We start from the raw sequence: 11,507 nt of genomic DNA, 5'->3' as shown, positions 1-11,507 counted from the left end.
TCTGCCTTCCAGGTACTTTCCTAAGATACCCTTGTGCAGGGGTAGGCGACTAGATTCACTTGTAAACTGCAAATTGACCACTAAGCCCAAGAGAGATTGAATTTAGCAAAAAATGATTTCATACATTGAGACATGAGCACCTGTTTTATTTGTAGAAACACTTTTTGTCAAACTAAAATCCCCCAAATACATTGAATCTTGTATTTTACAAAACTGCGGGCCAGTATTGGCTCACATATACAGGTCACAACATTGGGCTTACCCAGTGACAAAGTTAGGCAAACACGAGGCAGGGTGGGTATAGGGAAGTCAGTGAAGATGGCGTATCCCAACAAGGGGTTGAGGTTAGAAGCAGGGGAGGTGCAGGGGGACAGAGGAGGGCCTGGTTGCTGTAGTGCTCCTCATCATCGTTGGTGGCGTAGAGCAGGTCCCAGGACAGGTTAGCCCACTGGCCACGCACCACCACCTCATTCGGACGGCCTACCTGAACCAGCCCTGTGTAAGTGCTCTGTGGAGACAGAGACAGGCAGGTAGAGGTTACTTACTGTACTGACCACTAGCTCAGTTTAAAATACACACACCCCAAAGATAAGACCACACAAAACACTATATAAACAAACCATTTTTAAGCAATGTTAATAGTTAATCAGTTGTTTGTTGGGTTACTTTAGTGAGAACCCTGTGAGTTAGTAAGGTAACAGAAACACAGGTGTAGTGTGGTTACCAGGGTGAGGTCATGGCCCGGTGAGAAGAGGGTTTCTCCTGTAGGACACAGTCCTGCCAGCCTCTGTCAGCCACCAGGGCGATGTACCAGTCCCTCTCATACTCCTCCAGTGTGCTGAACAGCTCCTCAAGACTCTCTATTGGCCCCAGACTCACCTGATCAAACAGCAGCTTGAAACTGTACCTGCAGGTAAATAGATCAGTTACAGGTACAAGCTTTGGATAGCAACATTTAATATGTGTAACACACATCCAGTATATACGTTTTAGATTCCATATGTTGGGTTGCAGCTACACCCATGTTTCACCCCTTCCCTCTTTACCTGAAAGCCTTAAGTGCAAGCTGGTCAAGTTCTTTGTTTTCAGAGAGCCACTCCAGCCCCTCTGTCCAAGGCACGTCCCCACAGTAGACCCTGTAGACATAGCTGGGGCTGGTAAAGGCAGACTCTGTCCCCAGGGAGATGAGGCATGACTGGTCCCTCAGCTCCTCATCCTCCTTCAGGGCTTTGGCCACATCTTCCAAAGCCTTGTCCTGAATGGACAGCGCCAACTGCCCCAGAGTGAACCGAAACCACTCGGGGAACAAAAGCATAGGGCTGCTGCAACCGGGATGATAAGGGGGATGTCCTCCACCCAGGGGGCAGACTGAACAGCTCAGTGTGGGGGCAGTTAAAGTTTGCATGGGCCAAGATGCCGGAGGACTCTGTCGGGGGTACTTCAGGGTTCCTGCCCTTGTCCACAGCCGGGAGCCCCAGAGCCTGGAGGGACGAGAGGGCCATGTTTTCAAACCTACTGCCCATCTCCACAGAGCCTGGCAGTGAGGGGCTGGTGTGGAGCACTGTGTCCCCCAGCTGGGCCTCCGTACTTACCAGCACCACCGTCCTCCTGGCTGGCTGAGCCCCACACAGGTCATCCTCATCTGACCAGTCACCGGAGGTCGTCAAACTGGAGCTGTCCCGTCTAAACTTGAGAGAGGAGACGGACTCCACCATAACAGCCTCTGAAGGCTGGGTGACAGTTGACTGGCCAAGATGGGAGGGCTGGAACTTACTTTCCTTTCCCGGTGTCCCCAGTAAAAGTCTTATGTCTCTGGACAGAGTTCCTCAGCAGCAGCTACACCAGGGCCTTCAGGAAGTCATCCTGGACTTCCTCAGGTCATGCAAGCACATTTCGGGCATCAGAGTAGACGCGGCCAGGCAGGGCAGCACATGGGGTGAGGGCGTTACCCAAGTGCAGGTTTAACCCCTGGTTGAGACCAAGCCGCTCAAAGCCCCCTCAAACACCTCATTCCACCCCCCGAGCCTCCACTGAATGGTACGACGTGTCCTGCAGCTCCAGACCCTGAAACAAAATGGTAAAATGAGTTCACCACAAATGAGCGATTCAAACACATAACCATTAATGAATCAGTACCTTGATGTTGACTGTGCAGTAGCCATATCCTCTCTCCAAGATCATGATCCAAACCATGCGGTGTCCTGGAAGCAACCCAGGAACTGGAAGCCAGGAGCCAGAGAACCTTCAGAGGGAAGGAAAAAAATCAACTGTAGGCCTATCAGCTTCTTCATACACTTATCCACAGCTAAGATTTTGGGTAAGGCTGATTCCATTATGCATCATGTCCCTTCCCTATTCATAGCATATTCTCATCGCAACCTTTGAGTGGTGTTATACTTGGTCACAGTCATCCCAGTGGTAAATTATTATTATAGGACATGCAGTCAAGAGATGCTATCCTCTGGGGGCTGAAGATGAGAAAGCTTGGAGTATATACATAGATAAGTTCCCCCTGGTCACAGAACCCTTTCATTTTGCATCAGTAGTGAGTCTTTTCGGCTGTGGATAACTTGGCTGTCGGATTAACTTACCATTTCAGTTGTAGAGGAAGGTCATGATACAGTTTAAACTGGCTGACTGCACAGATCTAAATAGTGAATTCCTTATATTCCTCGGCTTTCCATTAGTCTCTAAATATTAATTCCTCTCATGGGAGTAGACTTGGGGAATTTGTACGAGGGGGCATTTCATTTTTGGTCGACAGAGGGGCGAGCGGACAGACATTTTTAGTGAAGTTGTAGTGGCAGAGCGATGGTTGCTTTCGTTTAAGTTTGACTAGTGTTCAAAGATAATGTCATATCCTAAAGCGCCGTCTCGGAATAGTCACCGACGCTGCCTCGCAATGGGAAATGACACGCTGTGCGTTCTCCGCTCCCGCTCAATGCTCACTGATGCACAGCCGCCAATGTCACAGAGGGGGCAAAGGGAGAGAAAAAAGAACACTACACTACAAACTCTCCTCTTTCTACTGGGTATAGCATGCCCAACAAGCGCTTAGCCTAAATTAAACATCACAGCTCAGGCACCCCCAGTTAGCCAAGAAAACAAAATTGAGTGATGACATTACTATAGCAATTTCTGTTTCTGTTTTGAGTAGTCAATAAATAATTACGCTTGTACTTGCTCAGTTTCTTCCTTGCCCCCTCCTGACAGCAAATAGAGCACTGAATACATTTTTTGGAAGAAGCTCTGGCTGGCTTTAGAGTATTATGAGGTTAATGGTGTTGAAACATTTGGATGTAATGAATACAGATCAGAACGATTTTATTCGGGTCACTTCTCGGGAATCACAACTGGATCCTGCAAGCTTACATTACTGCCGGCGTCTCTACTGAGCAACTCACAACAACATTCCTCTTAATATGAAACCATAAGAGGCTCCCCCGCCCGGCTCTTTCATCTGCATACATTCACTGCTCGACCAATCTAAAAGTTCACTGTCACTGCGATTGAGTCAACATACACAGTAAGTAATAAAACAACCATGAGGACACGGAGCTGGAACACTGAGTGCACTATGGTGTTCTGTTCTAACTGCTTGTGGTTGGAAAATTAATGGCTTCTCCCAACAATAGGGGTTAAAGATTAAACTGAAAACATATGCCCAACACCTAATGCAGTATGTAATGTATTCTGTAAAGTGTGGGTAAATAAGGAAGTCTGACAACGTTACTGCCGGTGTAAATGTAATGTTTACCTTACCATTATCATTTCATACATTGTACATAAGCTACAAAGTCATGTCTGGAAATTAAAGTTTCACTTTCACTTCACCCAGTACCTGGAGTCGAAAGCCAAATAAAAAAGTAACAAGCCTCCCCGGTTTGAAGTACAATCTCCACACAATGACAAAGCAAAAACAGGTTTAGATTTTTTTGCAAATGTATATTTTTTAAACATCACATTTACATAAGTATTCAGACCCTTTACTCAGTACTTTGTTCCCTTTACTCAGTACACTGCCAAAATATGCCTTTTGGCAGTGATTACAGCCTTGAGTCCTTGGGTATGACTCTACAAGCTTGGCACACCTGTATTCGGGGAGTTTCTCCCATTCTTCTCTGCAGATCCTCTCAAGCTCTGTCAGGTTGGATGGGAAGTGTTGCTGCAAAGCTATTTTCAGATCCCTCCAGAGATTTTCGATCGGGTTCAAGTTCAGGCTCTTGCTGGGCCACTCAAGGACATTCAGACACTTGTCCTGAAGCCTGCATTGTCTTGGCTTTATGCTTGGGGTCATTGTCCTGTTGGAAGGTGAACCTTCGCCCCAGTCGGAGGTCCTGAGTGCTCTGGAGCAGGTTTTCATCAAGGATCTCTGGCCTTTGCTCCATTCATCTTTCTCTTGATCCTGACTAGTCTCCCAGTCCTTGCTGCTGAAAAACATCCCCACAGCATGATGCTGCCACCACCATGCTTCACCGTAGAGATGTGATTGCCCAGGTGTTGAGCGGTGCCTGGTCTCCGCCAGACGTGATGCTTGACATTCAGGCCAAAGAGTTTGATCTTGGTTTCATCAGACCAGAGAAAGAATCTTGTTTCATGGTCAGTCCTTTTAGGTGCCTATTGGCAAACTCCAAGCTAGCTGTAATGTGCCTTTTACTGAGCAGTGGCTTCCGTCTGGCCACTTTACCATAAAGAACTGATTGGTGGAGTGCTGCAGTGATGGTTGTCCTTCTGGTTGATTCCCCTCCATCTCCCCGCCACTGTGTTCTTGGGGACCTTCAATGCTACAGACATTTTTTGGTACCCTTCCCCAGATCTGTGCCTTGACACAATCTTGTCTTGGAGCTCTACAGACTTTCTTAGACCTTATGGCTTGGTTTTTGCTCTGACATGCACTGTCATCTGTGGGACCTTAAATAGACAGGTGTGCGCCTTTCCAAATCATGTCCAATTTAATTTACCAAAGGTGGACTCCAATAAAGTTGTAAAAACATCAAGGATGATCAATAGAAACAGGATGCACCTGAGCTCAATTGAGTCATAGCAAAGGGTATGAATACTTTAAAAATTAAAAAACATACCTTATTTACATTAAATATACAAACATGTCAACCTGTTTTTTCTTTGTCATTATGGGTTATTGTGTGTAGATTTGGGGGGGGGGGTTTCATTAATTTTAGAATAAGGCTGTAACAAAGTTAAGGGTTCTAAATACTTTCCGAATGCACTGTAAATGTGTCTGTGTGCTAAGGTGCAGAGAATCAGAGCAGGTGGTCAGTCCAGTTCAAGTGTTCAGCAGTCTGATGGTTTGTAGACAAACGGTCTCGGAGCTTGTCTCTAAGGGCCGGGCCATTACCATGGTAACGGTGGGATTCACATGTCTGACAGATTCTCCGACATACCTTTGCTAGTACCAATTGAGCAAGCTCAAACAAACATTGAACAACCTAGCGTGGCAACGTAAATAGCCAAGAAACACAAGGACAAAGTCACACTTCAGTAGACTTTTTGGTAAATTCGACCAACTTCTATAGTTGTGCGCTTCTAAAAATGTATATTTCAGTGCGCACAGCGCCCCAGGCACTGCTGCTGCACGCAAGTTGGGATATATGGGACTCTACATAGGTCTTTGTATAGAAATAAATCATTCTTATTTCTATGGTTCTTTGTGTGATTAGCTACCAGCTATGAAACAAAATTGCATAAAGACATTAAATAGCTATGGATGGATTTTTTGTTGTTGCTATAAATCACAACTCGCACATGCTCATACTTAAGCTTACTTTCTCAGTTCGTACGCATCTACTTATTGGCGCATATGCAAGTATAATGGTCACATCGTAGAGCCCTGAAATTCATTCAAAGCATCATGCTCTCCCCTTCCTCTTTGTAAATAAATTTGACTACAACCAACCAAACCTCAGCACACACAAATCACACTGCCCACAGCAGACAGTCAAGCCAGCATCGTTTCCCTGTCACTGGCTGTCGGCTGTTTAGCCGACAGCCAGTGCTAGTGGAAAACACTGCTCACCAATGAATTGTAGAAAATGCAAATAAGAAACAGGGGAAAATAACTAAAGAGTGACACCCACAAACGAAGTGATCCCCTGGTGAAGGTACTCCTCAAAGCAAAGACCAGGCTCCCATTCATCTGCTGGTAGTAGATGGAGTCTGGACAGAGGCAGGCGGTGCCCACGGGCCCAACCCAACTACGCTGAGGGAAGCCCAAAGGAAGATGGGCAGGGTGAAGAGGGGCAGCAGAGGAGCAGAGATCATGGCAAACAGGAACACCACAGAGAGCAGCAGAGGACACAGGGAAGCGTTCAGGGCCAGGAGGGTCCCGGCCGACTGAAGCCGCTATTTCTTCTCAGTCCAGGAGGTCACCAGCAGGGTCAGGGCAAACTTCAGCTTGGACAGGAACTGGAGCAGCCTATCACTCAGCAGGCCCACCTGGGTTGACAAATGAAAGACAAAAACTTTGCATTTCTGGTTTTGGGAGATACTAAAGATTTAACCAGGACTTCAATTTCAATGTTCAACTGTAAATATTTTTTCGGAAAAAGATCATGCCTATGTCATGAATGCTGAAATGTGTTGTTACCAGAAGGAGCTGGACCCCTATGCCCATACTGTCCCACCCAGGCAGTCTGGTTTCCCCTGTAGCCAGCCTCACTGACACCACCATCTGAAACAGGGCATCCTCAAAGCTCTGCCACACCTGCACAACACAGAGACCCATTACTCAAATCAACATGACTTAAATCATATTGATAACAGAGGATCAATGGTCATGAAGTCACTGGAGAGAGAAACTCTGGTTGATTGATATACAGTACATGCTTACGTTATACATAAAATAATTAATGTGTACCATCCTGAAGGCCCGGGTGAATCCCACACTGAGAGAGGCTGTGTGGAGTTGCTGAACAGAGCCATCCAGCATCAGCAAAGCAATCATTGCAAAGGGAGACACTGCAATGTAAAACACAGTCACTGTTAAATATAATATATTAAGATGCATGAATAGTATGTTTCAGTAATGACAAAGCAATACTATATCGCAAGGTGAGCTCACTCAGATTGAGCAGCACCCTCCTGATGGCCCCAGCCACGGGGAGACCCCTTCTGCGCTGCTTGAACACCCGGACATTGGCCATTCCTCTTGGGTACAGTGGGTTGAGGAATACTCCTCCAAAAACATAGGCTCCCTGGATCTCTCCGAGAGCCCAGCAGAAAATGAAGAGGATGAGGAGGTAGCTTGAGGTCCCCTGGCCAGGTTCTGGGGCTGAGAGGGACTGAGGAAGTGATGTAAGAGGCCTGCCTCAGCCATGGCCCCCAGCAGTAGCCCCAGGTAGAGCAGCATCTCCCTGCAGCACAACTGCCAGCCAAACCAGCGGGGAGTGGCAGAGGATGCCCCCCTACGCCATCCACTGTCACCACGGGTCACCCTGGGCCCTCCTCTACAATGTGCCCCAAATTGTCTGAGATCTAAACTAAGCAGAAACCCCATGGCCATGGAGAAGACGACCACACCCACGGTGGACGGGATGAAGAAGGTACAAACAGTGACATATGCAGATATGGCGAACATCCCCAGCAACCTTTAGGAAGGACAGAGAGCACAGAATCATAGGCGCTCACACAGGCATATGGTAAAGAGCTCAAGGAACTACATCAGTGACTTAAGTATAATCAGACAGCATCTAAATGTTGACAAAAAAACAACTGATGTAGCAAGCAAAATAAACCTAAGGTTACTGGACATGGGAGAGCAGCCCAAACCGAACACCAGTGCCTGCTCCATGCCCCAAAGGAGGAGGGCGTCCAGAGGTGACAGCATGCCCAGCGCCAACAGCAGAGGCCGGACCAGGAACACCACATGAAGAACCTGACTGGTTAGCTGGAACTCTGGTACTGGATCTGTAAATCTGGACACCAGCATAGGGAAAAAAACAAGCAAATCACAAAATGTAAGCAATCCTATCAAAATATCCATAAGTTTCAAAACAGTCATTAAGACCAATTTTGTTATTTCTTACCTATCAGCAAGGTCCACAGCTATGAAAGTTAATATGTAGAGTGGTCGGATGAGTGGGATGATCTCATAGGTGTCCTGTGCCTGGAATGTGGCCATCTCTGCGGCCGTGTTGATGATAAGGGAGTACTCTGCCGTACAGTCACCCAGCTCAGGACAAAGACCACAAAGGCTACACCCACACTGCCGTAGAGTGTAGTTAACCTGCCCAGGAGCACATACCATGTTCCCAGGCCACAGAGGGTCCTCGCCAGCATGGTGTGGAGCACCACGTTCAGCCCAAACCTCTTCCCTGGGGCGATGAACCTCACTGTCTCTGGGCCTACACAGTTGGTGAACTACACCTCCTCCTCATCAGCCCCAGGGAAGAGCACACAGGGTTGGGCACTCCCAACCTCTCCACCGTGCCATTCCTGCGGGCTGCATACAGTGCCAGGGCCTGGACACCCACTGCTGCCCCAAGCATGAGCATAGCAGACAGCACGGCAGCATGGAGCTCCTCCTGCAGCTGGCACAGCAGCATGACAATGCTACCCAACAGCCATGGTGTCAAGAACAAGACCGCCTGGTTGACATAGATATAAGGCGGGGTGCAGTAGCCCAACTTCAAGCACGGACCCCCCAGCACCATCTGAGGGAAACGCTTCCAGAACTCCTGCTTGTATTCATTGAGCAAGGGCACATCTGGTCCCATCCTGACCATGCCCTAGGGTGGTGCCGGTCATCTTTCTGGGGCTGCAGTTAGCACCCGTGTCATCCTATAGGACAAGATCAAAGAGATAGCTTGATCTATGTCTGCCACAAAAGGAATGCTGCTTGCAGGATTTATTTTTATTTTTAATTATACAAACTCCATCGAAAACCTACTTAACATCAGTAATGTATAATTGTCAACAGGTTTGCTAGGTATGTTTTCAACTGCTGTCAAAGAGCTGGCTGCCTGGGTGCGTCAGTCACCCACGCACGGATGACTAAGTTCGTAGTCAGGTCAATAACATTGCAAAGCTACACTAGTACATGTTGTATAAACTGACCTTGACTAAAACATGTAAACAGTAATGGCTAGCTAACGTTATCGCAGCAAGGTTGCAAAGAAAACATAAATACAAGCTAGCAGCATAACATACGCTAGCTGCATTCATATATATGGGATGGCTAGCTAGCTACTGAGGCGATTGTCAGAAATAACGTTTGTGAAAAAATAATTAGCTAGCTACATTAAATTTAGCTATCTAGCTAACATTAACTAGCTAACTTACCTATTGTACCTTTGAATGAAGAGATAGGATATCCTTTAAATTAAGCGGCTGTCTTATTAATTTTCGAAAGTATAGCAATTAGTTTAGATACAAAAAATCTGTCTTAAATGTGTTGTTCCCAGTGAGCAACGATAGCTAGCTAACATTTGAGGCTAGAAAATAATCACAACAATAAGTGAGGGCGTGCGCTCCAACTAGGTTCGGCAAAATTTGCACTTTGTGACAAACCAGTCAAACTCAGCCTACCCATCAATTTCCACCCCGCACTTCTTCTCCTCCTTCTTCTTCTTCTTCTTCTTCTTCTTTTTCGTGGTTTAACGGCGTTTGGCATCCAATAAATGTTGCATTACCGCCACCAACTAGACTGGGGTATAAATCTCTTATACCTTGAGTGGGAAAAGGGGGGAAAAAAATAAAATACTGTGTAATCTAACCCTATTCCAATATTTAAACCCATCTAGTCCTAGCTCAGGCCAACAGCCTGGAAGGATGGGACACCACCACTCAACTGTAACTCTTTTGAAGTCAAATCTCGTACATCCAAATACTTCCCCGCAGCTGCCACCACAAGCTCTATTTTTTTGCGGTACAGTTGATAACCATTGCTATGTATGCTACAAAGCCAATCTTACTGAAGCATATATCACTCGTTGGCCTATCCCTCTGTACTGGCACATATCTACCACTCACACAATCCTTTCAGAATCCCTCCCCATTGACCCATCTTCCGCTACTTTCTTCACTGCCTCAGCATATGGACACCCTCTCCATTACTCCAACCCTGGTACACTCAACCTGCCTCTCTCGCACCAGACACTTCTGATCCCCAGCCCCATGGGCACCCCTACAATTAACACATACTGCTTCTTTCCCCAATACTTCACATTCTTTTCTCTTGTGACCTTCTGCTCACCCCACTCACCAGATGGGACTATCTAAAAACATTTCTATACAGCTATTATTGAAAGTGATTTTTTTGTAGCAAGTTAGGAGAATTTAGGCAGCAGGAGAATTAAATTAAGATTATGAAAAGGGTTTGTTTAAAAATGCTTTCTTAACCTGCTGCGAAAATCACTTTGGGCGAAGTGTCATGTTTTTGGGGAGTCCCCTCACCAGACAGACCAAAAGACAGACAGAGAGAGACACACGCCCAAACACACACATCCTCATGTTTGCATTGAACTGCTCTTTTCTTATCATTGCCGTATGGATAGCTACAGTTGAAGTCGGAAGTTTACATACACTTAGGTTGGAGTCATTAAAACTTGTTTTTCAACCACTCCACATATTTCTTGTTAACAAACTATAGTTTTGGCAAGTCGGTTAGGACATCTACTTTGTGCATGACAAAGTTTACATACACTAAGTTGACTGCCTTTAAACAGCTTGGAAAACTCCAGAAAATGATGTCATGGCTTTAGAAGCTTCTGATAGGCTAATTTACATAATTTGAGTCAATTGGAGGTGTACCTGTGGATGTATTTCAAGGCCGACCTTAAAACTCAGTTTATCTTTGCTTGAGTTCATGGGTAAATCAAAAGAAATCAGCCAAGACCTCAGAAAAAAAAACTGTAGACCTCCACAAGTCTGGTTCATCCTTGGGAGCAATTTCCAAATGCCTGAAGGTACCACGTTCATCTGTACAAACAATAGTACCCAAGTATAAATGCCATGGGACCAAGCAGCCGTCATACTGCTCAGGAAGAGACGTGTTCTGTTTCCTAAAGATGAACGTACTTTGGTGCGAAAAGTGCAAATCAATCCCAGAACAACGGCAAAGAAAGGACCTTGTGAAGATGCTGGAGGAAACTGGTACAAAAGTATCTATATCCACAGTAAAACAAGTCCTATATCGACATAACCTGAAAGGCCGCTCAGCAAGGAAGAAGCCACTGCTCCAAAACCGCCATAAAAAAGCCAGACTACGGTTTGCAACTGCATATGGGGACAAAGATCGTACTTTTTGGAGAAATGTCCTCTGGTCTGATGAAACTGTTTGGCCATAATGGCCATCGTTATGTTTGGAGGAAAAAGGGGGAGGCTTGTGTAGCCGATGTGAAATGGCTAGCTAGTTAGCGGTGGTGCGCGCTAGTGGCGTTTCCATCTGTGACGTCACTTGCTCTGAGACCTTGAAATAGTGGTTCCCCTTGCTCTGCAAAGGCCGCGGCTTTTGTGGAACGATGGGTAGCGATGCTTAGAGGGTGACTGTT

General features: G+C 46.3%; 1 pseudogene across 1 annotated transcript; it reads right to left on the bottom strand.

Moving 5' to 3' along the window:
* Positions 1 to 146: 146 nt before the first annotated feature.
* Positions 147 to 9,436, bottom strand: LOC110504208 (pecanex-like protein 4; annotated as a pseudogene). Its single transcript, XR_016491988.1, has 11 exons — positions 9,298 to 9,436; positions 8,043 to 8,796; positions 7,752 to 7,931; positions 7,079 to 7,604; positions 6,875 to 6,975; positions 6,605 to 6,721; positions 6,100 to 6,453; positions 2,137 to 2,242; positions 1,047 to 2,064; positions 725 to 907; positions 147 to 508 (listed from the first exon to the last, which is right to left on the bottom strand). The product of XR_016491988.1 is annotated as a pecanex-like protein 4 (transcript).
* Between the last annotated feature and the right edge of the window lie 2,071 nt (positions 9,437 to 11,507).

This window comes from Oncorhynchus mykiss, chromosome 25, assembly GCF_057628025.1.
Source record: "Oncorhynchus mykiss isolate SJ-2025 chromosome 25, ASM5762802v1, whole genome shotgun sequence".
Lineage (NCBI taxonomy): Eukaryota > Metazoa > Chordata > Actinopteri > Salmoniformes > Salmonidae > Oncorhynchus > Oncorhynchus mykiss.
Note: the sequence above shows the minus strand (reverse complement) of the source record. Positions and strands in the feature narration are given on the sequence as shown.